The sequence below is a fragment of the Rhinoderma darwinii genome, chromosome 13, assembly GCF_050947455.1.
Source record: "Rhinoderma darwinii isolate aRhiDar2 chromosome 13, aRhiDar2.hap1, whole genome shotgun sequence".
Classification (NCBI taxonomy): domain Eukaryota; kingdom Metazoa; phylum Chordata; class Amphibia; order Anura; family Rhinodermatidae; genus Rhinoderma; species Rhinoderma darwinii.
The window spans coordinates 13,775,515-13,800,864 of record NC_134699.1 but is presented as its reverse complement, the minus strand read 5'-3'; the positions used below and the strand labels follow the sequence as shown (position 1 = coordinate 13,800,864).

The window sequence follows — 25,350 nt, the reverse complement described above, 5'->3', positions numbered from 1 at the left end:
CGCACAAGATCCACACGCTCATCTCCTGAAATACTCTGTGCTGCCTTAAACTCTGGACAGGTCAGGATCCTGTTTTTTTAAAATGCTGCTGGGGAACCGGCTCGATCCACTATATAAGGCTGCGCCTCCATCCTCTTCTGCCCCAGTCACTTATTCCCAAGCACTGTAAACTTTCAGATTGGTTGCGCTATGAATGTTCGGAGAACGTGATTGGTTTATGTGCGGGGTAATGAACATACAGACAAGCAGTAGAAGACTGACTAAGGGCTGAGCATTTCATTGAATTCAGTCTTCTACTGCTTGTCTGTATGTTCATTACCCTGCACATAAACCAATCACGTTCTCCGAACATTCATAGCGCAACCAATCTGAAAGTTTACAGTGCTTGGAAATAAGCGATGAAAAATCTCGCATGTGTGAACAGCCCCATTGATTTGCATGGGAAGTATAATACGCTCGTCTGTATAAGGCCTGAGGGTTTTTTTTTATAATGGAAGTCAGTAACATATGTAAGCGGCTGGGCAGGCGTAGGAATACGTGTATACGTTAGCCGCATGGCGTCTTACAGAACGTAGTCCGTGTACATGACGTGAACAAAACCAGGGTTGTCCACTTTATTATTAATTTATACATAGAAAAAGAAACTATACAGTTTTGTAATATAAATGTATTAAAAAGTCTCCTCTCATACCTTCCTTATATCAGCGCGATATCCACTGTCTGAAAAAAAAAATCCACGGATTAGTCCATAGCAATGTATTCATAGGATAACGGAATGGACTAAAGATGGCGTCAGTCACGTGACCCACCACCCCACACATCATGTGACCACTGGCAATGGGGTAACACTGTCCAGGTATCTAACAGGTTAATAGTAGTTTATATGGAGTATAAAGCGTGCGCGCGTGCTTTACAATTAACTTAACTTTATTAACAACATCACCTGGAGACAGGCACAGCGAAGTAGTTGTTCATTACTATACACCTATCCCATAGAGGTGTCCACTGTTAACCCAAACACGCCTGTCACGTAACCGTTGCTAATTGAATACTACGATGTATGTCACATGACTGACGCCATTTTGTTGTAGTTTTTTTAACCCCGACTTCAGAGACACATAGCTTTTTTTTTATTTTTCCATCGGCGTAGTCGTACGAGGGTTTGTTTTTTTGCAGGACGAGCTGTATTTGGTAAAGGGACCATTTTGGGGTAAATATAAAAGGGGTTGTCCACTACCGGACAACTGATGACCTATCCACCGGATTCAGTAGTGGACAACCAATCAGATTCTACCTTTCTCTTCTGAGACGCCTTTTGGAAAATGAAAGCAGCAACCTCATTGGCTGCCTTGGGCCACTTCTCCCCTTTTCATTTGCACCAGTTTGGATAACATGATTGGCTTACAGATCAGTGCTAGATAAACACTAACGGCATGTTAACCATCGTACAGCGGCCATAAACCTTTATCTACAGCACTACAAGCCAAGGGGTCATTATTGCTGCACAGTACTGACTGGGAGTGAAAGAGTTACCTCTCTCACCGTCTCTGCTCCGCACTGAAACCTCTGCCTCGGCACTCACGCAGTACTGTCCCTTCACTGTCAGCGTGTGGACACAGACAGAACGCAGAGCGGCTCATACATATGTGGAACACGCATGCTCAGTATTTTACACATGCGCAGTTGCACTCACACAGAAACCTAGGATTGCTCTACACAGCAAAGGAGGGGAACTGCCTCAATCAGCTGCCGATGATCAGTGACGTCACTTGGAGGCGGGGCGTGCGGAGGACTCGACACTCGGCTCCAGCAGGAAAGCTTTACATCAGGTTGGGTTATAAAATGTTGGTAATTATTTTTGTGGGCCTTCCTGTATATGCAAGTAAACACATTTGGGCAGATTTATAATGACTGTGTAAAGGTATGTTCACACAGGGCAGATACGCTGCGTAAAAGCACACAGCGTATCCGCCCCGGGCGCCGCAGGGAATTATGGCCAAAAAAACACACCAAATTGTGTTACAGTTTCTCGGCCGCAATGTCCACTGCGGAAAACTGCACGTAAAAATAAAAAGTTTGATACTTACGTAGCCATGGCGATGCGTTTCTCTAAAGCAGCATCTGCTATTTGTTGCAGGTTTTACTTCCCATTGAATTCAATGAGGAAAACCCGCAACAAAAAAGCAGCGATTACGCAAGTACAATTGACATGCGCCAGTTGATGTGCTGTATTGTCGATCAACGCTCGGCACCATTTACAAGGAGCAATGATCGGTTGTGTGTGGGGTCGAACAATTGTTAATCATTCGTCCCCATACATTTGCACCGTGTTCACACAGGGACGTGCGCTGCTGACTAGCGACAATTTTTTTGGCCGCATAACAGATCCGATCAGCGATGAACAACCATTTGCCCGATCTTTGGCCCGTGGTGCAAACTTAGACAAGGCAGAAAGAAAATGCTCCAAATTTATCAAAGTGGTGCACGCTGTATGATATATTTGGCGCCTCTAGCTAGACCTGCGGACACTTTCCTCTTGCTTATACCCCCTCTTAGGCCTCATTCACACGACCGTAGCTCTTACCCACAATTACGGATTCATAATTGCAGTTAAAATACTGACACGTTCATTTCTATCGGCCACGGACACTTTCCTGTATATTTACGGGTGTGTGTCCGGGCCCTAGGAATGAGCACCAAAAATAGATCTACTAAAGAAATGTGTAAATAGAACTTTTAGGGTATGTTCTCATGGCAAACTAAAAACACGAAGCTGTTTTCAGCCATTTTTATGCGTCAGTCGTTTTTTTATGCATTTTTTACAGCTGTTTTTGGAGCTGTTTTTCTATTGACACAATGAAAAACGGCTCCAAAAACAGCTCAAGAAGTGACCTGCACTGCTTTTTTATGGGGCGTTATTTACGTGCCATTTTTACAAACAGCCGCGTAAAAAAAACACCCTGTGGGAACGAAACACTTTTTTTCCCATTGAAATCAATGGGCAGATGTTTAGAGGGCATTCAGCCCCCGTATTCTTAGCAAACGTCCCGAAAAACGGCTGAAAATAAAGCGTGTGAACATGGCCTTATCCACTTGAGAGAACAACTCGTGACTTGTATTTTCTATTGAAGTTTACAAATCTCTATCCGGATAAACTGAGCTGGAAAAACCCCCACAGAGTCTTAGTAATTGTCGAGTGATTTTTCATCTTGGCAGAATTTTGTACATTCGGTGCAGTCGCTCACAGCTTCCATTAGTCTACCTTGCTCTTCTGGTAATAAATAACCCTTTCATTCACCTTAAAGCTTCGGTGGCAGAAACCATTTGTTACAGACGGTACAGGCACGCCTGTGGAATCTCTTATACCCCGACAAGGAGACGTACACAATTGGGACGGTATCAGACGACTGGAGAAAGACCCTTTATGTTTTACAAGTTGAATTGTTGCTGTCTTTTATGGATGTTTGACAAATAAATACTTTTTGGATGCCATTGGAGATGCGTGCCGCGGTCCGAATTAGAACAGAAATAGATCAGACGACTGTGACATGTCCGTAGTGTCACCTCTGTACTGTGGTTGTAAGACCCGAAACTATTGCGACTAATGAACGGAACCTAGATCTCCATAGGGTTCTATGGTGAGTTCAGTTTAGAAGACCCTCCCTAGGTTCTCGGATCTGGGTCTTGTGGGAATATTACGTCCATCCTAAAATGTTGTTTAAGGTCTATGGATAACTTGGAGAGAACACTTGGGTACTCTAAGGCCCAGTTCACACAGTTTTGTTACGCTGATTTTGACACGGAAACCGCGTCGGAATCAGTGCCAAAAAAACGGCCGAAATCTCCCCCTATTAATTTCAATGGGAGGCAGCTTTTTTTTTTTCCAGAGCGGCTTTTAGACGCGCACAGGAAAAAAAAGTGGCCTGTCCTTTCTTGCCGCGGTTCCGCCTCTGTCCTCCCGTTGAAATCAATAGGAGGCAGAACTATTTTTTTTAGTTTGAGCGTTATTCATGGCGTTTTTTTTTTCCTTCGGTCCTTGCATTAGCTTCAATGCCCGAATGTGAAAAGCGCAGCAGGAATTTTGAGGCAGATTTTTTTCTGCTTGCAAAATACTCCATGTGAACTAGGCCTAATGTCTGCCATTAGTGGTTGTAACCTTTGGAAACCCTGCACCTTTTATATTAAGATATGTCTTTAAAGGTTTTACCCATCTTGGACATTTATGGCATAGCCACAGGATATTCACTTCTGGGATCCGCACCTATCTCTAGACCCCCGTCCTATCTTGTCCCACTCCTGCTGCTCTCCTGCCACTGTCTGATGAGGTCGTCGGATTACAGAAACAGCCAAGCTTGCTGAACTACGCTGTTTCCAGATTTTGCTGGGTAGTTGCTCTGTTTGGGGTTTTGCTGGTATTTCAGTTTATAATGTGGGGGGCAAATGTAATATGTGAGGAGTACATCAGGGTATATGTAAACTGTGCGGAGAACATCAGGGTATATGTAAGCTGTGCGGAGTACATCAGGGTTTATGTAATCTGTGCAGAGTACATCAGGGTATATGTAAGCTGTGCGGAGAACATCAGGGTGTATGTAAACTGTGCGGAGAACATCAGGGTATATGTAAGCTGGGCGGAGTACATCAGGGTTTATGTAATCTGTGCGGAGTACATCAGGGTATATGTAATATGTGAGGGGTACATCAGGGTATATGTAATATGTGAGGGGTATATGTAAGCTGTGCGGAGTACATCAGGGTATATGTAATATGTGAGGAGTACATCAGGGTATATGTAATCTGTGCGGAGTACATCAGGATATATGTAAGCTGTGCGGAGTACATCAGGGTATATGTAATCTGTGCGGAGTACATCAGGGTATATGTAATCTGTGCGGAGTACATCAGGGTATATGTAATCTGTGCGGAGTACATCAGGGTATATGTAATCTGTGCGGACTACATCAGGGTATATGTAATCTGTGCGGAGTACATCAGGGTATATGTAATCTGTGCGGAGTACATCAGGGTATATGTAATCTGTGCGGAGAACATCAGGGTTTATGTAAACTGTGCGGAGTACATCAGGGTATATGTAATCTGTGAGTAGTACATCAGGGTATATGTAAGCTGTGCGGAGTACATCAGGGTATATGTAATCTGTGCGGGTACATCAGGGTATATGTAAGCTGTGCGGAGAACATCAGGGTTTATGTAAACTGTGCGGAGTACATCAGGGTATATGTAAGCTGTGCGGAGTACATCAGGGTATATGTAAGCTGTGCGGAGTACATCAGGGTATATGTAAGCTGTGCGGAGTACATCAGGGTATATGTAATCTGTGCGGGTACATCAGGGTATATGTAAGCTGTGCGGAGTACATCAGGGTATATGTAAACTGTGCGTAGTACATCAGGGTATATGTAATATGTGCGGAGTACATCAGGGTATATGTAATCTGCGGAGTACATCAGGGTATATGTAATGTGAGGAGTACATCAGGGTATATGTAATCTGTGCGGAGTACATCAGGGTATATGTAATCTGTGCGGAGTACATCAAGGTATATGTAATCTGTGCGGAGTACATCAAGGTATATGTAATCTGTGCGGAGTACATCAGGGTATATGTAAACTGTGCGTAGTACATCAGGGTATATGTAAGCTGTGCGGAGTACATCAGGGTATATGTAAGCTGTGCGGAGTACATCAGGATATATGTAAACTGTGCGGAGTACATCAGGGTATATGTAATCTGTGCGGAGTACATCAGGGTATATGTAATCTGTGCGGGTACATCAGGGTATATGTAATCTGTGCGGGTACATCAGGGTATATGTAATCTGTGCGGAGAACATCAGGGTATATGTAAGCTGTGCGGAGTACATCAGGGTATATGTAAACTGTGCGGAGTACATCAGGGTATATGTAATCTGTGCGGAGTACATCAGGGTATATGTAATCTGTGCGGGTACATCAGGGTATATGTAATCTGTGTGGAGAACATCAGGGTATATGTAAGCTGTGCGGGGTACATCAGGGTATATGTAAACTGTGCGGAGTACATCAGGGTATATGTAATCTGTGTGGAGTACATCAGGGTATATGTAATCTGTGCGGGTACATCAGGATATATGTAATCTGTGAGGAGTACATCAGGGTATATGTAATCTGTGCGGAGTACATCAGGGTATATGTAATCTGTGCGGAGTACATCAGGGTATATGTAATCTGTGCGGGTACATCAGGGTATATGTAAGCTGTGCGGAGTACATCAGGGTATATGTAATCTGTGCGGAGTACATCAGGGTATATGTAATCTGTGCGGAGTACATCAGGGTATATGTAATCTGTGCGGAGGACATCAGGGTGTATATATTCTGTGCGGAGTACATCAGGGTATATGTAATCTGTGCGGGTACATCAGGGTATATGTAATCTGTGCGGAGGACATCAGGGTATATGTAATCTGTGCGGAGAACATCAGGGGTATATGTATGCTGTGAGGAGTACATCAGGGTATATGTAATCTGTGCGGAGTACATCAGGGTATATGTAATCTGTGCGGAGGACATCAGGGTGTATATATTCTGTGCGGAGTACATCAGGGTATATGTAATCTGTGCGGGTACATCAGGGTATATGTAATCTGTGCGGAGTACATCAGGGTATATGTAATCTGTGCGGGTACATCAGGGTATATGTAATCTGTGCGGAGAACATCAGGGTATATGTAATCTGTGCGGAGTACATCAGGGTATATGTAATCTGTGCGGGTACATCAGGGTATATGTAATCTGTGCGGAGAACATCAGGGTATATGTAAGCTGTGCGGAGTACATCAGGGTATATGTAAACTGCGGAGTACATCAGGGTATATGTAAGCTGTGCAGTGCACAATAGGGCATAATAAGGGTATAATAATGAGGTAAATAAATAATAATCTGCAGATATTTGTCCGGTGTTGCACTGATAAATGGCGCCCAATCTTATCCGCTTTTGGAACACTGCACATTTTGCATCGTCATATTCTGAGAGCCAGAACTTTTATTTTTTCTCTACCGGAGTGGTGTGAAGGCTTATTTGTTGCGGGACAATCTGTAGTTTTCATTGGTACCATTTTAGGGTACATGCGATTTATTTTATTTTTTTTATTTATTTATTTATTTATTTTTAAATTTATTTATTTTTTGATCACTTTTTATTCTATTTTTAGCAAGCAAGGTGACCAAAAACCATCAATTCTGACAATGTTTTTTATTATATATTTTTTTTCCAGTGTCAACTGTGCGCTATAAATGACAATTTGACTTTGTTCTGCGGGTCGATACTATTACGGCGATACCATATGTATATAATTTTTTAACATTTTTGCAGCGTTTGCATTTTTTATGTCACCTTATTCTGAGAGCCATAACTTTTTTCTTTTTCAGTCATAGCTGTATAAGGGCTTGTTTTTTGCGGGACGGGTTGTAGTTTTTATTGGTACTGTTTTGGGGCACATGCAACTTTTTGATCACTTTTTTTATTCCATTTTTTCGGAGTGGTGGTGATTAAATAAAATAGCGATTCTGGCATTGATTTTTATTTTTTTCAGTTTGGGTCGGTACGGACGCGGCGATACCAAATATGTGTACCTTTTTTAACGTTTTCATTTTTTTCCTATAATAAAAGACTTATTCTAGGAAAAAATGCAGTGTTTGTCTTATTAACTTGAAACTTTTATTTTTACACTTTTTTAAATTAAATTTATGTAACTTTTTTTAACTAGGTGACTTGATAAGAAAAACGAAAAAATAGAGGATCCAGCGCAGTCAGTTAAAATAGAACATTGTTCCAATTTTATTTTGAGTGATTAAAAACAAGATCAATCCCGAGTGTAATGCTTAGAGATAAATAGATAGGTGACTTGATAGCCTGCACCTCTGATCTTTACTCTAATGCATTGCACTACAGACGGAGTGCAATGCATTAGAGCTGTCCGTCATTCACTGACAGCAAGCCTATTACATCTCTGGACAGGGCCGAAGAGGCTATTGTACGTGGCAGACAAGGAGGCCTCCGGACCAGCAGGCCTCCGATTGCTATAGTAATGATCGGCATCCTCACGATCACATCGTATCGATGCTGATCGCTACAAAAACTAAGATGCCGCGATCGCGTTTGATCGCGGCATCTAAGGGGTTAATTGCAGGGATCGGAGCTAGCTCCGTTCCCTGCCATTACAGCACAGTGTCAGCTGTAACATACAGCCGACACTGGCAGCTTCTGAGCCAGCGCCATCTTTGTTTTGCGGCTGGAAGCTTTTTAGGCCCTGCCTCCATTGTTAGGCCTCCGGTCTACCAGAACAGCCATCGGAACCCCATGACTTGCATTGCGGGGTTCCGTTCTGCTAGGAAACACCATAGATGCAGCGCTTGCTTTTGGGCGCTGCATCTAAAGGGGTTAATCGGCCGGATCGGAGGCTAGCTCCGGTCCTGGCCATGCAGCAGGGTGTCAGCTGTAATATACACCTGACACCTGCTGGCGTTGATGCGAGCTCCAGCAACATAACGTACCCATACATTGTGTTGCGTTAAGTACTTAACGACAGAGACATAATAGTAAGTCGGATGTCGTTAAGGGGTTAAATGCTGCAGCAATACCATTATTTTTTATGCCTGATGAAGACCCAAGTTCTAGGTTGAAACGCGTCGCAATGCCAGCAGTGTTTTGTTTTAAATCTTGTTTTTATCTTGGTCACAGATAAATTTTAAAACTTCATAAAACGAAAGGACTATGGAGTAATCCTTACCTGATAGAAGGAAACCCGAACCCACCCAGTAGAATAGCAGGAGCGCCACGACAAGGAGTGAATTTGTTTTTTAAATCCATTGTAAATTACTCCACTGCCAGTTTCAGGTAGGGGCTTACTGGGTACCAGCATCTGTGTGGGGTATAAAAGGGCAGTTGGACCCTCCCAACTGAGAGGCCCGCCATTACTGTTGCTTCGCTGACCCATATCGCTTTTGTATAGATGTCTTCAGCAGCTGGCGTATGCAGTACTTTGCCCAGCTACATAAATACAGCTGCTGCAGGCCTTCTTTGTGATGAGAATGAGGGTGTTTCTTATCAGTTAATTGAAGAGTGTTTTTCAGGATTAGAGAAACGTTTCAATTTTTTTTCCAAAAACAGCTCCACACCTGTCTACAGGTTGTGTGTGATATTACAGCTCAGCCCTATTCACTTCAATAGAGCTGAGCTGCAGTACCAGACACAACCCATTAACAGCTGTTTCTGGAAGAAAGCAGCCATGGTTCTGGACAACCCCTCTATTAAATGGTGGACAGGGAGTCCCCCTTTTCTCTACAAAAAGATGTTCTGCAGCAGCTAAGGTATGCATTATAATTAATATTGTACCCCACTATACATTTATATAATATTAGAAGTCACCTTGGAGTTCCATTTTATATGATCAGGTGACTTCTTAGGCCCTGTTCACATAGTTTTTGTCGTGGTTTTTGACGCGGAAACGGCGGGAAAAAAAGGCCGGAATCGCCTCCCATTGATTTCAATGGGAGGCGGAGGCTTTTTTCCTGCGAGCGGGAAAAAGTGACATTGCCCTTTCTTCAGGTGCTTCGGTCTCTGACCTCCCATTGACATCAATTGGAGGCACAGAGAGTTTTCCGCTGCGTTTTTTGTCCGCGGCGCTCAATGGCCGCGGCCGAAAAACTCGGCAAACCGCATGCAGGCAGGTCAAAATCTTGACCTGCTTGCACTCTTTTTGTCGTTTTTCTGTCGCAGTCAATGAGCGCCGCGAGTGAAAAACGCTTTCTCTGCCTCCCATTGATTTCAATTGGAGGTCAAAGATGGAAACACTGGAAGAAAAAGCATGTTGCTTTTTCTTCCCGCGAGCGGGAATAAAACGCCTACGCCTCCTGTTGAAATGTAAACTGGGCCTTTTTAGTCTTTTAATTTACAGGGGTTATCAATGCAAGGTGTGGACATTGAGCAGGGGAGTCAAGCCACAACTAATTGTAGAATAAAAATATGTTAAAGGAACACTCCCGACATAACTGAAACAGTGTGTTATGTCTAGTGCAAGCCCTAAGGGGGAGGGACTTGACACATCAATTCAAAGAACACCAAAAAGAGAGTCCCTGTGTCATGCTCCACCCCCTCAGGCCCTGAACTAGGCATAACACAGTATCCGTTCTAACCACAGTGTTCCTTTAAATTGAAGGTATATTTTTTTACTCTGAATTTGCACACACTGTAATAAATGATTAAAGTAAATAGCCATGTTAATAATTGAGATCCCGATCACAGATCCTTAGCGTTCATGAGTGGATGTCATGAGCAGGTCAGAGCAAAGTGGAAAAAATAATTGTACGTTGCCCACATAACATCTAACCTGAATGTCTAATGAGTCCTAATAGTAATTTATCTCCAGGCACTGTCTATTGTCATTTATCCCAACAATCCGTCTCACATGTACAGAAAACCTTACATTGTAACCCGTCCTACTGATTATAATGTATCTTACACAACGTCGCACGGCCAAAGATCGCTGTGTCTCGCTGCCTGCATCGCAAGTAACGAAAGTGAATGTGGCCTCGTTGTGACCCTCTCTGCAGGACCTGTCCTGTATTATGCAAATAACACATTGAGTAAGAACTGTGCAATTCTTCATTTCTCCTGTGGTGGCACTGCAGGGAAAAGTTACTTCCAGTTTCCCCCACAGATTACAGTTGATCGCTGGGTTTCTCAGCAGCGGGACACTTTGTGATCAGTTTATTGCTAATGAACCTTTCTAACAAGTGGGGATTTTTTCAAAGCGGAGAATCCTTTTAACCCCTTTCCGTCTTAAACAACTTTCAGATTTTCATTTTAGTTTTTTTCCTCCCCACCTTCCAAAAGTCATAACTTTTTCATTTTTCCGTCAATATAGTCCTATGATGGCTTGATTTTTGTGGGAGGAGTTGTAGTTTTTCGTAGCGCCATATAATGTACTAGGAGACAGGGAAAAAAATATTTGTGAGTTACAAAATGAAAAAAACATTGATTCCTCTATAGTTTTTTGCGCTTCGTCTTTATGGAATTCACTATGCAATTAAAACAACATGTTTACTTTATTCTGCGGGTCAATACGATTACGGCGATACCAAATATATATCGTTATTTTACTACTTTTACAAGTAAAAAACTAAGTGTAAAAATTTTTATTAATTTTCTGTCGCCAAATTCTGAGAGCCATAATTTTTTTCTTTTTCAGTCGATTAAGCGGTATGAGGACTTTGCAGGATAAGCTGTAGTTTTTCATGCTACAATTTTAGGGTACATGCGACGTTTTGATCACTTTTTATTCCATTTCTTGTGGGAGTTGAGGTGACCAAAAAATAGCGATTCTGGCGTTTTACTTTTTTTTGGTTTACGGCATACAGCGGGTTAAATAATTATATATTGTAATAGCTCAGACTTTTACGGATGCGGCGATACCAATTATGTTTATTTAGTGTTTTTTTTACAATGCTCTAGGGGGAAAATGGGTGAAGGTATTTTTTTTTTACATTTAATATATATATATATAATTATTATTATTTTTTTACAAAAACTTTATTTGACAAATTTTTTCATTTTTTTTATTAGTCCCCCAAGGGGACTTCAACCAGCAATCGTTGGTTTGCTTGCACTATATACTGCAATACTAATGTATTGCAGTATATTGTCTTTCTGATAGGCTTCTATAAAGCCCTGCCAGAAGCAGGGCTTAATAGGAGCACAAAGATGGCAGAACTGGGGGCCTTCATTAGGCTCCCAGGCTGCCATAGCAACCATCGCCACTCCGCGATTGCATTGCGGGGGGCGCAATGAGCTGCTAGAGGGGGTCGCCCCCTCTTTCCAACGATTTAAATGCCGCGGTCCCTATTGACTGCGGCATTTAACGGGTTAAGCTCAAGCGTGATCCTGCTCGTTACTGTGAAGTGTTGGCTGTAACATACAGCCGAGACCCGCACCGTATGGAGCGGGTTCACTCTGTGAGCCAGTTCCATACTTCCCCCTACCCAGCTATGATGTATGGATACATCAAATGTCGGGAAGGGGTTAAAGGTTCACACATAGATTTACCAAAATCTTTAACGTTAGTTCAAATTTAAAGACATAGCATATGCTGACGGGATCAGCTACAAAGAGCAGCTCTTACCTGGAGGACCTGCAAGTTCGTACATTACAAGGACAGCTCTTTGATTTCACTGGCCATGTTGGTATGCTTCTTCTGTGGTGGGACTACAGAAGAATTGAACACTTGCTGCCAGATTCCCCCAAACTTCAACCAATATCTTTTGAAGGCACTGTAGACGAATGAAACCGCTTTAGACAATACTTTTTGTTAGAAGGTTCTCCCAAACATAAGCTGATCACAGGGTGTCCCTCTCCTGGGACCCCCACCGATCAGCTGTAATATTAGGGGATCTGCCAGCAACCATTCAATTTCTCTGCAGCCCCACCACAGGGCAAATGAAGCATTACACCACAGGGGAAATTAAGTTCTCCTCAATGTGCAATTTATGGACATGCCGGGTCCTCCAGGGTAGCTGTTCTCCACTCTGGCTAATAGATTAAAGTCCTGAACTGGAGGCCCTTCTATTAACCAAGAGTTCCCTAGAAGAATATTTGAAAATGGGTTTTCTAAACCAGACTACCCCTTTAACTCTGCAATTTGCAATAGCGCTAGATTGTTGACAGTGAAACCGCAAATAACTGGCCCTTCATCACCTCTTTAGACGTTACCTACAAATGTGTAATGCTTGTATAGCATTAGCATGGGTGACTTCAGGATGATACGAGGGCAGCAAAAAGATAATAGGTTGTGACGCTATTCTGATATTGGAAGTTCTATTGTAGTTGAAGAGTCGGAGTTCTCCTTGTTGACTGACCCTTACGTCCTGTAGATCCTTGATTATTCTCCTACAGGCATAAGCAAAGGCATTTCTGGAAGAAAAATTGTGCCAGAACTACTTTTTGTGTTTTTTTTCTGCCTTTTGAAAGACAAGTCAAATCAATCTGGAACCTCCAAGTGTGGGAGCCGTCTATTATCCCTGCAGGATGCTGTATTGTTGCCTTGCTGTGATGTTGCGCTTGCCGACAATAAGAAGCTTCAAAATAAGTGTTATTACAGATGAGATACAAGGAGACTTTTCTTTACAGAAATACCGCAGATTTCTAAGAGCAAAAATGGCTTAAATCTTAAAGCAGAAATCCAGTTGAGGTCTAAAAAAGAATATTTAAAGGGGTTATGTGGGGACCAAAAATTATTATCAGTGTAGTCCCTGCAGTATGTGATACACTCACTAATATACATTTCGGTCCCCGTCGCGCTGATTCTGAGATTTTCATAGATGTTTATAGCGCCGGAAGTCTAGTTGCACAGTCTTCTTTGATGATACGACTCTTCATCATGTGACCCACCCCGCTGTACTCTATATACAAGCAGGAGCGGTAGTTCAGAGATTACATAGAGTACAGCGGGGCCAGTCACTTGATGAAGAGTCGTATCATCATCAAAGAAGACTGCGCCACTAGACTTCCGTTCCCCCGGCAGCGCTATGAAAATCTCAGAATCAACGCGACGGAGGACTAGAATGTATATTAGCGAGTGTATCAGATAATGCAGGGACTACACTGATAATAATTTTTGGTCCCCGCATAACCCCTTTAAGCATCTACCCCATGGTCGATGCATTTTAGCTCTTCTACATAAGGGTACAGTTATGATCTGTAACACCTAATCAACTAAAATATCTAATGGGAGTCTGAAATTCACGTCCTGTCTCAGCAGTCGATCAGTATGCTGATCTGCCCCTCCCTCATTCTTTACACTGCAGCTCATTGTTCTCAGATTGCCTTCTGTTTATAAGCACGTGCTCAGCATTTAAGAAGTGCAATGAGAGCTGGCTTCCTTTATAGCAAGGAAAGAATGATTATAAACCAGCAGTAAGAACCGCAAGATGATCAGATGACTACCATACATCTACTGAGCCAAAAAAACACGGAAGAATAAATCAATGTTTGTAGACAATAGTGTTCGAATAAGAAAAATTGTCCACCGTGCTGTTTTTAGGGAAAAAATTCTGTACTGATTAATTACATGATATTTATGTATGGGTAACCCCTATTTTTCTAACTAAATGATAGAATTCTGCCTTGATGCAACTACCACTAGGGGGCGATAACAATGTATAGATTTATACAACTCGTATTGAACTTAGTGGGAAGGAAGGGGGGTACAGGAGTAGCAGTTCAGTGTCAGCACAGCCCCAATAGAGTCAGGTACCCTACACAAGTGCTAATAGCAGTCACATGGGTTACTCACCTAAATGTATGCCAATGACTTCCTTATACCAACCAACAGAGCCAGTATTGGTGGTAGTTAAAGAGGTTAACCCAGAATCGTCAATTATTGTCTATTCACAGGATAGGTCGTGATTGTCTGATTGCTGAGGGTCTCACTGCTGGGACCACCAGATCCTCATCGCTGACCCTGCTCATTGAGGAGGAGCTTGCATGGAGTGGCGGTTGAGCATGTGCCCGCCACTCCATTCAATGTTCATTGGGACTGACAGAAATAGCCAATCAAAGTGGCGGCGCGCATGCTCGACCGCCGCTTCATCCAAGGGTTCGGAACCCCTGATCTCGCAATCGGTGGCGGTCCTAGTGGTGGGTATTCCAGCAATCAGGCAATTATCACTTATCCTGTGGATAGGTGATAATTGTTGATTCTGGGAATACCCCTTTAAGAGATGTAATAGATCAAGAGAATGAAGAGAAAGATATAAATGGACAAAACCAGCGTATTTTCGTGTAGTGTTTGTACTTTACAACAGCATTCTGGTCACATAAATGATAAAAAGAAATCATGAGCAGATAACAAATGAAAGATTCCTATAAATCCAGAGCACAATACATTCCCAGCTGGCAGGCAGCGACTCTCATCTTAATCTCTTATGGGAGTCAAGTGTTCAAATCACGGCGTTCCTCAGAAAGGTTCAATGAACAATTCATTCACAAGCCACAAACCAATATATAGTATCGGCGCTCGTTTTCTAATTAGGATCATATTCATCCAGCTCAAAAGTGGTTACACAAAGCGTCTCTCGCTCCGGAGGACCTGTCCTGTCCTGCGTTACATAGACAATTTATTGATTACAATGGACACTGTGTAATGATTAACTTCCCCTGTGGTGGCGCTGCAGGGAAATTGAACTCTTAGTGCTGATAGCTGATCGCTGGGGTTCCAAGCAAGGGGACAATTTGTAATCTGCTTATTGTCAAGGGACCCTAAAAAGTAGGGATAGTCCAAAGCGGAGAACCCCTTTTCATTTAGTAAAAAGAAGAAAAAAATAAGGTGATACATCCGCCATAAAAACTTGGACAGGGAGGCATCATGATGGAACCACTGACCTGGGACGCTTTCTAGCAGAATATATAAGGAATCATTCAGCCCTGTGTGTAGACCATTATTTACTATAAAACTAATTTAGTCTTATGTAGTAGCATTTGTAAGTTTTTTTTTGGGGGGGGGGGGGGTTGTATCCGGATGATGGACGATCCTGTCAAATGTTTAGTAAGAGGAAAGCCCTGGTGAGGAGCCGCGAGGAGCTCCTATTAGTTCTATTTTCCATTCGCAGATGTCGCCGCTGATAAACAATACAGACGTGTCTACGAGTAGAAATCTGTTCATATTTTTAGTGAATTAAAGAAACACCAAGTGCTATTTTTGACCACTCTAGAATAAATAAAGGTGAGTGCAGGACTGGGAGACGGCATAACAAAGCAGAACCCCAAAAGACGGAGTTACACAAAAATAGCGAGGGGGTTAATAAGTCAAAAAATTACTTCTCTTTTTTCATTATTATTATGTGAGGTTAGGAAAAAAATCACCAGTGACCATAGTGTTCCCTCCATGCCATCAAAGGAAATCAGGGGTATATGTACCCTACTGCCAGCTACTATGTGGTTCCTATATTGCCTGCAGCAGGGTAGCAGTTTGTGTTGCTCACATCTTCCTACCCACTGGCCTATCCCCAGATAAAAAAGGGAAAATAAAATCATAAAAATAAAGAGAAAACAAAGTAAAAATGCTGTAACTCCACCAACCAGCCCGAATCACAGCGGTAGTACCGCCCCCGAAGACCCAAAACTATATATACCTCATATCAAAATAACTGTAATGGAAATGGGACCCACATTATAACCTTGTACAACTTAATACTGTTAAAATTGTAACAATTTAAAAAAACAGACCCTTTTTATTTTTTATTTTATTTTGTAATTTTTCAGTAATTGCACAAAAAAAGAAGCCCTATAGTTCATAAAAAAACACGCAAACAATATGACCTAACAAAAAAACTAATTGGCTGTCAAGCCGGCGCATACTAAAAAAACACTCCACTGTGTCTGGTCATTAATGGGGGGGAAATATTCTGTCATAAAGTGGTTAATCCAATTTCACCATCTCAGTAGGCTAAAATAGGAAAAAAAAAATTAAAAAAAAATGTGAAAAACTGACTCTTTCTTTTTTCTTATCCTAATGGCCCAGAAATGTTTTTCCCCCTACAAATGAATACAAAGATAAATCCTATATCACCGTCCTCTCATTTCTACGTTGTTTTCACACAGCGAGCCTGTTCTATTTTTACATATGTCGTCTCATCTGAAGAGACTGTACTTGAAATTAAGAAAATTACCAACTCTACTGAGGCATTCCTCCTTATCTGAGTCACATCTTACAGACAATGCATGCGCTGCCTTGCTGGGTATAAATGATTGCTGTGTGTAGGAACTCCAGATTGGCTTTACACAAGTAATGAGACTTCGTGTGCCTCCTACCCGGCGTCAATTAACCACTTACTCTCTCAACAGACTGAGGCAAGCCAATAATAATCTGCTTTTCAAGTTTAGAGGCCTGTGGAGTAAACCTCTTAGTCAGAAGACAGTAACCTGGAGAGTAATGATTTACTTCTTCCCTGCAGAGTCGTGATTAGCCTTTAGAGTCCGAGACACGTAAGGCACCGATAACCTCTTTCCCTGGTAGACTGGCCCTTCACAGGAATAAGTATTCTCCGGGTGCGAGAAAACGTCACCATGATGGATGGTTATTCTGGTGGGATCTGACAGGGATAGAAGGGTCACACAACTAACCTTCCTATCACATGCATACAGATGGAGCTGTGTAAAACAAAAGCAAAAACATTGGGGTAAAGTTTCGGGTCGGTAGCATCTACGTGGGTCTAAGCGCCATACATGAGAATGCCCAGTATCGGTCATGTTTCCTAGAAGTTTAAAGGGGTTGTCCTGGATTAAAAAAAAAAAAAGACTTAGATATTTTCCAAAAATAGCGCCACTGTTGTATAGGTTGCGACTAGTATTGCAGCTCATTCGAAGGCAAATGGATACTACTGTCACGATAATAGTGACCTAATGATGCCATATACAGTGCCTAAGTAATACCAGCAAACAATGTCATATAGAAGTACCATTCTGTGCCTACATAATAATGTCATACAGAAGACATATAACAGTACCATATAGTGCCCAAATAATGGTACCATATAGTGCCCAAATAGTACCACTATAAAGTGCCTAACTAATGCTTCAGCTTGCATCACATCACAAGTTTAAAGTGCACGTGTATTGTGAGGTCAGGGTGGCCGAGATGTAATTGCCCCTTCTGCCAATCCTATAATCGAACTATACACTATACTATCAGAGCGCCATTTTTCTTAAGCCTCAGTTCACACTGTGTTTTTTGGCGCTGATTTTGACAAGGAAACTGCGTCAGAATCCGCGCCCAAAAATGGACGAAACTGCCTCTTAACAATTTCAATGGGTAACGGAGGCGTTGTTTTTCCCCCCGAGTGGCTTTTGTCCTTTCCTTGCCATAGTTACCATTGAAATCAATGGGAGGCAGCAAATAAAAAATTTTGTCCGCAGTTCTCAATGGCCACGGGTGAAAAATGCTGCAAAGAGTGCCGCGAAAACCATGGCGAGAAAGTGCAGGCAGGTCAAAATCTGACACAAAATACCTGAAGGAATTTTGAGGCAGATTTTTTTCTGCCTGCAGAATACTCAGTGTGAACAGGCTGAGACGGGCTCACTAGAGCAGTTGCATTACAGTGTCGAGGCCTTTTTACACGGGCCGATTATCGGGCAAACAAGAGATAACCGAATGCTCGTTCCCTATAATTGCCTTGTGTAAAAAGCTGATAAACAAACAAACGCTCGTTTATCTGCTGGTCGTATCGTTTACGCAGCAGAACATGTTATCGTTGTTGGCAGCAGATCCCTCTGTGTAAACAGGAGACGTGCCGCCAACATGATGATAATAATGTAAGAGGACCCTAAGATCCCCAAATTTAAAGAAAGTCTGTCCTGGTCCTTTAAAAACCAAGTCAATGCCTGTAAAATAAATGGGGGGCTTTTATGATTCCTTTCCTGGATCCTCATTTCCAGTGTTATTTTTACTTTGAGAAAAAAAAAAACGGTTTCTTCATTTCTCCGGTGGGAGATCATTTTAATGTTATTGCGGTAGAGAAATATTTAAGATGCCAGCATAGAGCCCTTAGGGATGAATAAAAAATGTGATTTGTAACCTTTTCACTCTCTCGATACGAAGTAAACATCCCTTTTATAATAATTATGTTCAAGGCAAGAATAAATTGTAGAAATAAAGATTTCTTGACACTAATGTCTTTATAATTTTAGAAAGGCAAATACAAAAACGAAAAGTTTTCTGGATAGATCTGTTTGGTCACCACGACGTGGGCCCATAAGGTTGATTTAGATATAGCTCAGCCCATTTTCTGCCAATGACGGGGCCTTGTGGAACTGACCAAAATGGGACCACCTACTCATTTGGTTCAAGTTACCATAAGGACTAGAAGGGCCGGTGCCCATTTATATGCACCAGACTGGTTCCTCCTCCATTGTGTACTGGAGACTAGGGCAAATTAACAAATATGATGTCCCCACCATACAATCTAATGGTCCCAAATTATCTTCACAGGCTTCTTCTCCTGTATATACATCATTTCTGGGCTGGGTTATAGCGAGGGCACATAGGGACCTAGGGGGCCTCCTCCACTCATCCTCCCTGATGGCCGTTCAATTATTTATCCCACCAAAAAGAGGTGGAGAGGTGGCCTCTCTATTTTCAGAGTTGCTGTCTCCATAACTCCCATAAACTTTAGTTGTGAGGGCCACACGCAACCACCTCTCTTACATGTGGTTGCCATAAGGGGTTTAGGGTAAGTTCAGGTCCCAGGGGTGGGATGAGGGCGCCCACCTAATGTTTTGCTCAGAGGACTCCATTTAATCCGGCCCTGAATCCTTGTCCTTAAATAAAATACTATAGTTGTGATAAAGTAATAGCTGAGGGAAAAGGGGTTGTCTACTATCGCATTTGTTAGAAGGGTTCCTTGAAAATTAGCTGGTCCCAGGATGTCATGCTACTGGTATCCCCAGCAATCCCCGGTCATTTGTAGGGGAAACCGACAGCAATTGTTCAATTTCCCTACAGCGCCACCACAGGAGATATTAAACATTACACCGTTCCTCCCAGATGAGATGCTCATTGTAGCTGCTCTCTGCACTGGCTTATTGATAAGAGTCCTGAATGGGGATTCCTCTCTATTAACTCAGAATTCCCTAATCGGATACATGAAATTTGGGTTTTCTAAACTGGTAAACCCCTTTAAAGAAGGTAGCAAAAAGTCATAGTCCAAAGAAAAATTGGATCATAAACAGACGCTACTTCCAAGGTAATAAAGGTCCAAACAGGAATTTGGTGGCCTTCAGCCGATATGTTCTGGGCTTCTTAGACCCCATGCACACGACCGTAGATTTCCTCCGTAATTACAGTCCGTAATTACGGACCCATTCATATCTATGGCCGACGGACCGTGATCACGGGCATGGTCGTGTGCATGGGGCCTAAATTGGATTAGGTAGATTGTTCTTGCATGTTTCTTTCTTTCCTTGGGCCTTCAATGATCAGTTAAAATGCCCAATTCTTCTAGCAGTCCCCTTCAGACACTAGTTCAATACTGAAAAAAGCTTCTTCTGAAGACAAAACCAAGAGGTCTACTGTCATCTGTCCACATACCTCCAGTAGATCGGAGATACAATAAACATGTAATTGGTGTAGATAATCCCTAACCTCCTTTATATGACATCGATATAAGTGAACCCCCTTTCCATAGGGCTCTCATCCAACCACTATTTTTTTGTCATCTTAGTCTACTTAAACCATTCTTTTCCATGTAATCGTGGAATTCGACGTTTGCAGATCGTCCTCTTTCACTTCTTTTTTTTTTTTTTTTTTTTCAAGTATTTTTACATTATTCATAGAATATAACTAGCAGGAACATAAGCAAGGTGTTAGCTATTAACTTTACCATGTGGAACCTCTGAATAAAAGTTACATTTTTCATAAATTGTTTACAGAAAGGTTCATTTTAGTTTTTTGTATTTGTTTCAATGTTATTTCCACCCATATACCAAAACCTCCATCTGTTCCTTTTCTCAGCCATTGTAAAGCTATGCGGTTGAGTCTTCAGGTCATCTGTTACCCAACCTCATGTTTGCTGTTGCCGTTATTGCACCTCGTTGCCTTCTGGGCCTACTTGGATCCATATGCAAGGGAAGGTACAATTATAATAAGGTATGAATGCCCACATGTACAGACCTGGGAACTATGAATGAAAGCATTAGCGCTGTCCGATTGCCAAGACAATTTTTGTGACTTGATGACGTCACCACAGGTGGCTTATTTAAAGAGGACCTGTCACTACAGTAGGTCATACAAAGTGAGTTAGTAGTCTCACCTAATAGCCGCTGTGTCTGTGAGTCCAGCGGTGTTTGTTCTGTACTTGTGCGTCCCCCGTTGCTGAGTTATGGACCCCTCTTTGTTTAGCAACCAATATGGAAATGACCCGCTGGCTGGCCAAGTAGGTTTGGCCACCAGCGATTCTTAATGGGCGGAGCTGACTCTGATGCTGACCTATTTGTGAGAGGCTGTTTCCTAAAGACAGTCTTCAGCCAGTGTCATCGCGTGAGTCAGTCTTCTTCCATCAGTGGAATATCATTAAGATATGACGCGCACACGTAGGTGGAGACCCTGGCGTCATCTCCTTTATGTGTCAGGTTGTGCTTCCATGGACGTTGCTGCCCAGATGTACCCGGTGCAGTGTGCCTCTACACAGCGATACCTAACACTGGAGGTGCTCGCCTGGATAATCCTGCCTGCCTTATGAATATAGATCAGGTAACAGCTGGCTCTTTCTGGGGCCGCGCACAATTAAATTGGTGGGTTACAAATGACATTTGCATTTTCTGAGAAACCGGCATTACATGTAACCAGGCACTGGATGATGCTGGCTGAAGACTGACTTTATGAAACAGCCTCACACTGATAGGTCAGCTTCAGAGGCTCAGTGGTAGCTCCGCCCATTAAGAATCGCTGGCAGCCAAACCCACTTGGCTAGCCAGCGGCTCATTTTAATATAGGTTGCTAAATAAAGAGGGGTCCATAGCTCAGCATCGGGGGGACGGACGACGACGCACAAGTGAGACTACTAACTCACTTTGTAGGAGCTAGTGACAGGTCCTCTTTAAGGCCCCATTCACATCGCGTTTGTGCTCTCCACCGAGCGTATACGTTTTTTTTAAATAAACGACCATTGAAAACGTATTCAAATGAGTACCATTTTCTGTTTACATCTGTGTTTTTTATAGCGTGTACATTTAGCATATACTCATACGTCTGTATGTTCCTGTCTGTTTTTTACCTAAAAAAAGGTGTATATATACATTCTTTTTAAGTGAACACTGATAGAACCCCCCCCCCAAAAAAAAAACGGGATAGATTTACTGTATGTAAATGGATACAAATCTATAGCATTATGTTTGGATACGTCGTCCATTGAGATCAATGCTAAAAAAAACATTACGTTACTTATACCTTTTTTTTGAAGTACAGAATAGCGCAGCTGACTACACTTTTCAGTACTTTCAAAAATCAGTATCCCAACGTAAACCATGACAAACACAGACCAAACGGACGCTATTTTTGTCTACGTTTGACCCATTATAGTGTGTGTATATATATATACGCTGAGCTATACGTTTAAATAATTTTTTAGTGTTAAAAAACGTATATGGCCGGTGGATAGTACAAACGCAATGTGAATGGGGCCTTAGGGGGAATCATCCCTGCAGACCTCTCCTGAATCAAAAAGCGTAAAATAATATGTAAAAATTGGCTTAACATTAAATCCACCAAATAATAATTAGATCCAAACTCGACATTGATACCGGGTTAGTAAATCCCATTATAATTCATGCCTCAACAGAAGTTTTTTAATCTGCATCTACAGGTCTGAAAGCATAAGAAGCTTATAGAGAAAACTCATTTTGGTTGCCAAGAAAATATGTTTACTGTGTTCATGGGCACCTTTCTTGTACAAACAAATATCTGCCAGTCAAAATGAATCGTACAAGCCCAATTTATACCTTTCTCTATATATAAACGCAATTATACGGGTTGAACACCTTAAAGCGAATACTAAAATGAAAAAATATCAGCATGTTGTAAATGATGATCATTTTTCAATAAGAAAGTTGCCAAATGGCCCTATAACCTTTTAAATTTGGGACTATAAACTGTGCTTCCTCATTACAACCCTCACTTCCGCATGACAGCCCCCACTTCCTCATTACAGACCCCACTTCCTCATTACAGACCCCACTTCCTCATTACAGCCCCCACTTCCTCATTACAGACCCCACTTCCTCATTACAATTCTCACTTCATTACAATTCTCACTTCCTCATTACAATTCACACTTCCTCATTACAGCCCTCATTACAGCCCTCACTTCCCCATTACAGCCCTCACTTCCTCATTACAGCCTGCACTTCCTCATTACAATTCTCACTTCCTCATTACAGCCCTCATTACAGCCCTCACTTCCCCATTACAGCCCTCACTTCCCCATTACAGCCCTCACTTCCTCATTACAGCCTGCACTTCCTCATTACAATTCTCACTTCCTCATTACAGCCCTCATTACAGCCCTCACTTCCCCATTACAGCCCTCACTTCCTCATTACAGCCTGCACTTCCTCATTACAATTCTCACTTCCTCATTACAGCCCTCATTACAGCCCTCACTTCCCCATTACAGCCCTCACTTCCTCATTACAGCCTGCACTTCCTCATTACAATTCTCACTTCCTCATTACAGCCCTCACTTCCACATTAGAATCCTCAAATGATTCCCATTACAACCCTCACATTTTCCTCGTTGCAATCTTCACATCCTCCTAAGAGCCCTTACATCCTTATCACAGCCCTCATATCCTTATTATAACTCTCACTTCCCCATTATAATTCTCATATTTTTATTACAAACCTTTCTTCCTCATTACAACCCCTAGGGTGCGCTGTAACAGCAAGTTCCCTGGATCTTGGGATGTTCTGTTCTCTTTAGCTGCCATTAGGAGAGGAAACCCCACAACTTTAAATAGCATTTTTACATTTCTAAGATTAAATATACATTAAAAGAGACACATTTAAAATAATTGACTTTTAATAACGTATACTGATTTTGAGTAACATGTTCTGCTCCATTCACTTCCAAAGCTAAATTCAATGTTCCGCTGGTTTGCTATTCCCAGTATGCAGTGTGTTATGGGAGTTTAGCTGTCACGTGACTGTCCTAATAATAAGTAGCAGAATTTTCATTTTTGCTTTGACTGTGAATGTAGAAGAAAATATCATTGTAAAGTATCTGCAAAGAAACTCAACACATTAAGTAGAATTACATAAGATGCTGTAAAAGTATAAAACATTTTAAAGGAACACTCCTGGTAAACTGTGTTATACCTAGTACAGGGCCTGAGGGGTGGAGCATGACACAGGGATTTAAAGAACCCTAAATAAAGAGGTTATCTCCGCCCCCTCAGGCCTTGCACAAGGCATAACAGTGTATCAGTTTTGCCAGGAGTGTTGCTTTAAAAAAAAGCTCACATTTATGGCTGTAGCTCCTACGCTTCGTATCACTTGTCGCTTCCTGCCCACACTAAGAAATAATATCATGACAGGCCTCATGCACCTTACCGTAAAGGTTTTTTACACATCCGTAGCCGTCCGCAAATGAAGAAGCGCCCATAGACTTCTATGGGCGAGTCCGAGCCGCAGACAAGAATAGGACGTGTTCTATAATTTTGCGGATTTCTACGGCCCAGACACATCCGTAAATATATACTGAAAGGTGTCTGTGGTCAATAGAAATGAATGGGTCCGCAATTTCATCCGTAATTACGGATAAGAATTACAGTCATGTGCATGGGGCCTAAGATACAAATATTTTTGATCTTTTCTTGTTTTCTTTATCGGGCTGTTTGTAGGTAAAGCGAATGAATTGATCCGTCCAGCATAGTTTTCTTGAGTCTCCATCATGGTTTCCAGTGACATTATTTTCTTTTGTCATTACAGACAGAAAATCACTCAGCTTTACTACACAATCCTGAGTGGATTCATGGAAGTGAAGATACAGAATCCGCAGGCTCAACATTCCAAGCAAGACCTTCTTGACCCTTAGCAATATAAGTGATAGGTTGTACAAGCATGGTGCTTAGTGTGCTAGCCTAGGGCAGGGATTGGCACCTGTGGTAGTATTACGTAGACTATAGAACTACAAGTCCCAGCATGACCTGACCTGGTATTGAAATGCAGGTGAGAAGAGAGCACCCCAACCTGAGCAGCACAGCTATTGTAAAATGGGCTAGTAATGAATATAATTCTAAGGCTAATACATTAAAAGGGTTAAATAGTTACAGACTTGCAAAATTGTAAATCTTGTCCCCGAGCTTATTATTATTATTATTATTATTATTATTAATTCTACTATTTGTGCCCTATGTGGCTCTTTTATTTCCTCCATGAGTGGCTCCGTTATTTACACTCTGTTTGGCCCTTTTGTTTACTTACATTTTGTATGGCTATTTTTTTATTCTCTGTATGGTCCTGTTATTTTCTCTCTGTTGTTGGTGACCTGTATGGTCCTGTTATTTACACCCTGTATGGCCCTGTTATTTACACCCTGTATGGCCCTGTTATTTACACTCCTTATGGCCCTGTTAGTTACACTCCTTATGTCTCTGTTATTTATACCCTGTATGGCTCTGTTATTTACACCCTGTATGGCTCTATTATTTACACTCTGTAACGCTCTGTTATTTATACCCTGTATGGCTCTATTCTTTACACCCTGTATTGCTATGTTGTTTACACCCTGTATGGCCCTGTTAT

The 25,350-nt window shown here is 42.0% G+C and overlaps 1 protein-coding gene and 1 long non-coding RNA gene across 6 annotated transcripts in view; one reads left to right on the top strand and one right to left on the bottom strand.

The window, feature by feature from the left end:
• The window catches only part of PRR29 (proline rich 29), a 191,461-nt gene extending 189,725 nt beyond the window's left edge, over positions 1–1,736 (bottom strand). For 2 of the 5 annotated variants that reach the window (XM_075846977.1, XM_075846976.1), the window contains exons 1-2: positions 1,534–1,684; positions 692–720 (exon numbers count right to left, since the gene is read on the bottom strand). The gene's annotated coding sequence lies outside the window, so the exon portion shown is untranslated. The other 3 variants (XM_075846979.1, XM_075846978.1, XM_075846980.1) reach the window with 2 other exon arrangements.
• Positions 1,579–24,840, top strand: LOC142666791 (uncharacterized). Its single transcript, XR_012851731.1, has 4 exons — positions 1,579–1,829; positions 8,742–8,897; positions 20,563–20,697; positions 24,535–24,840. It is a non-coding gene; the product is annotated as an uncharacterized LOC142666791 (long non-coding RNA).
• Positions 24,841–25,350: the final 510 nt, after the last annotated feature.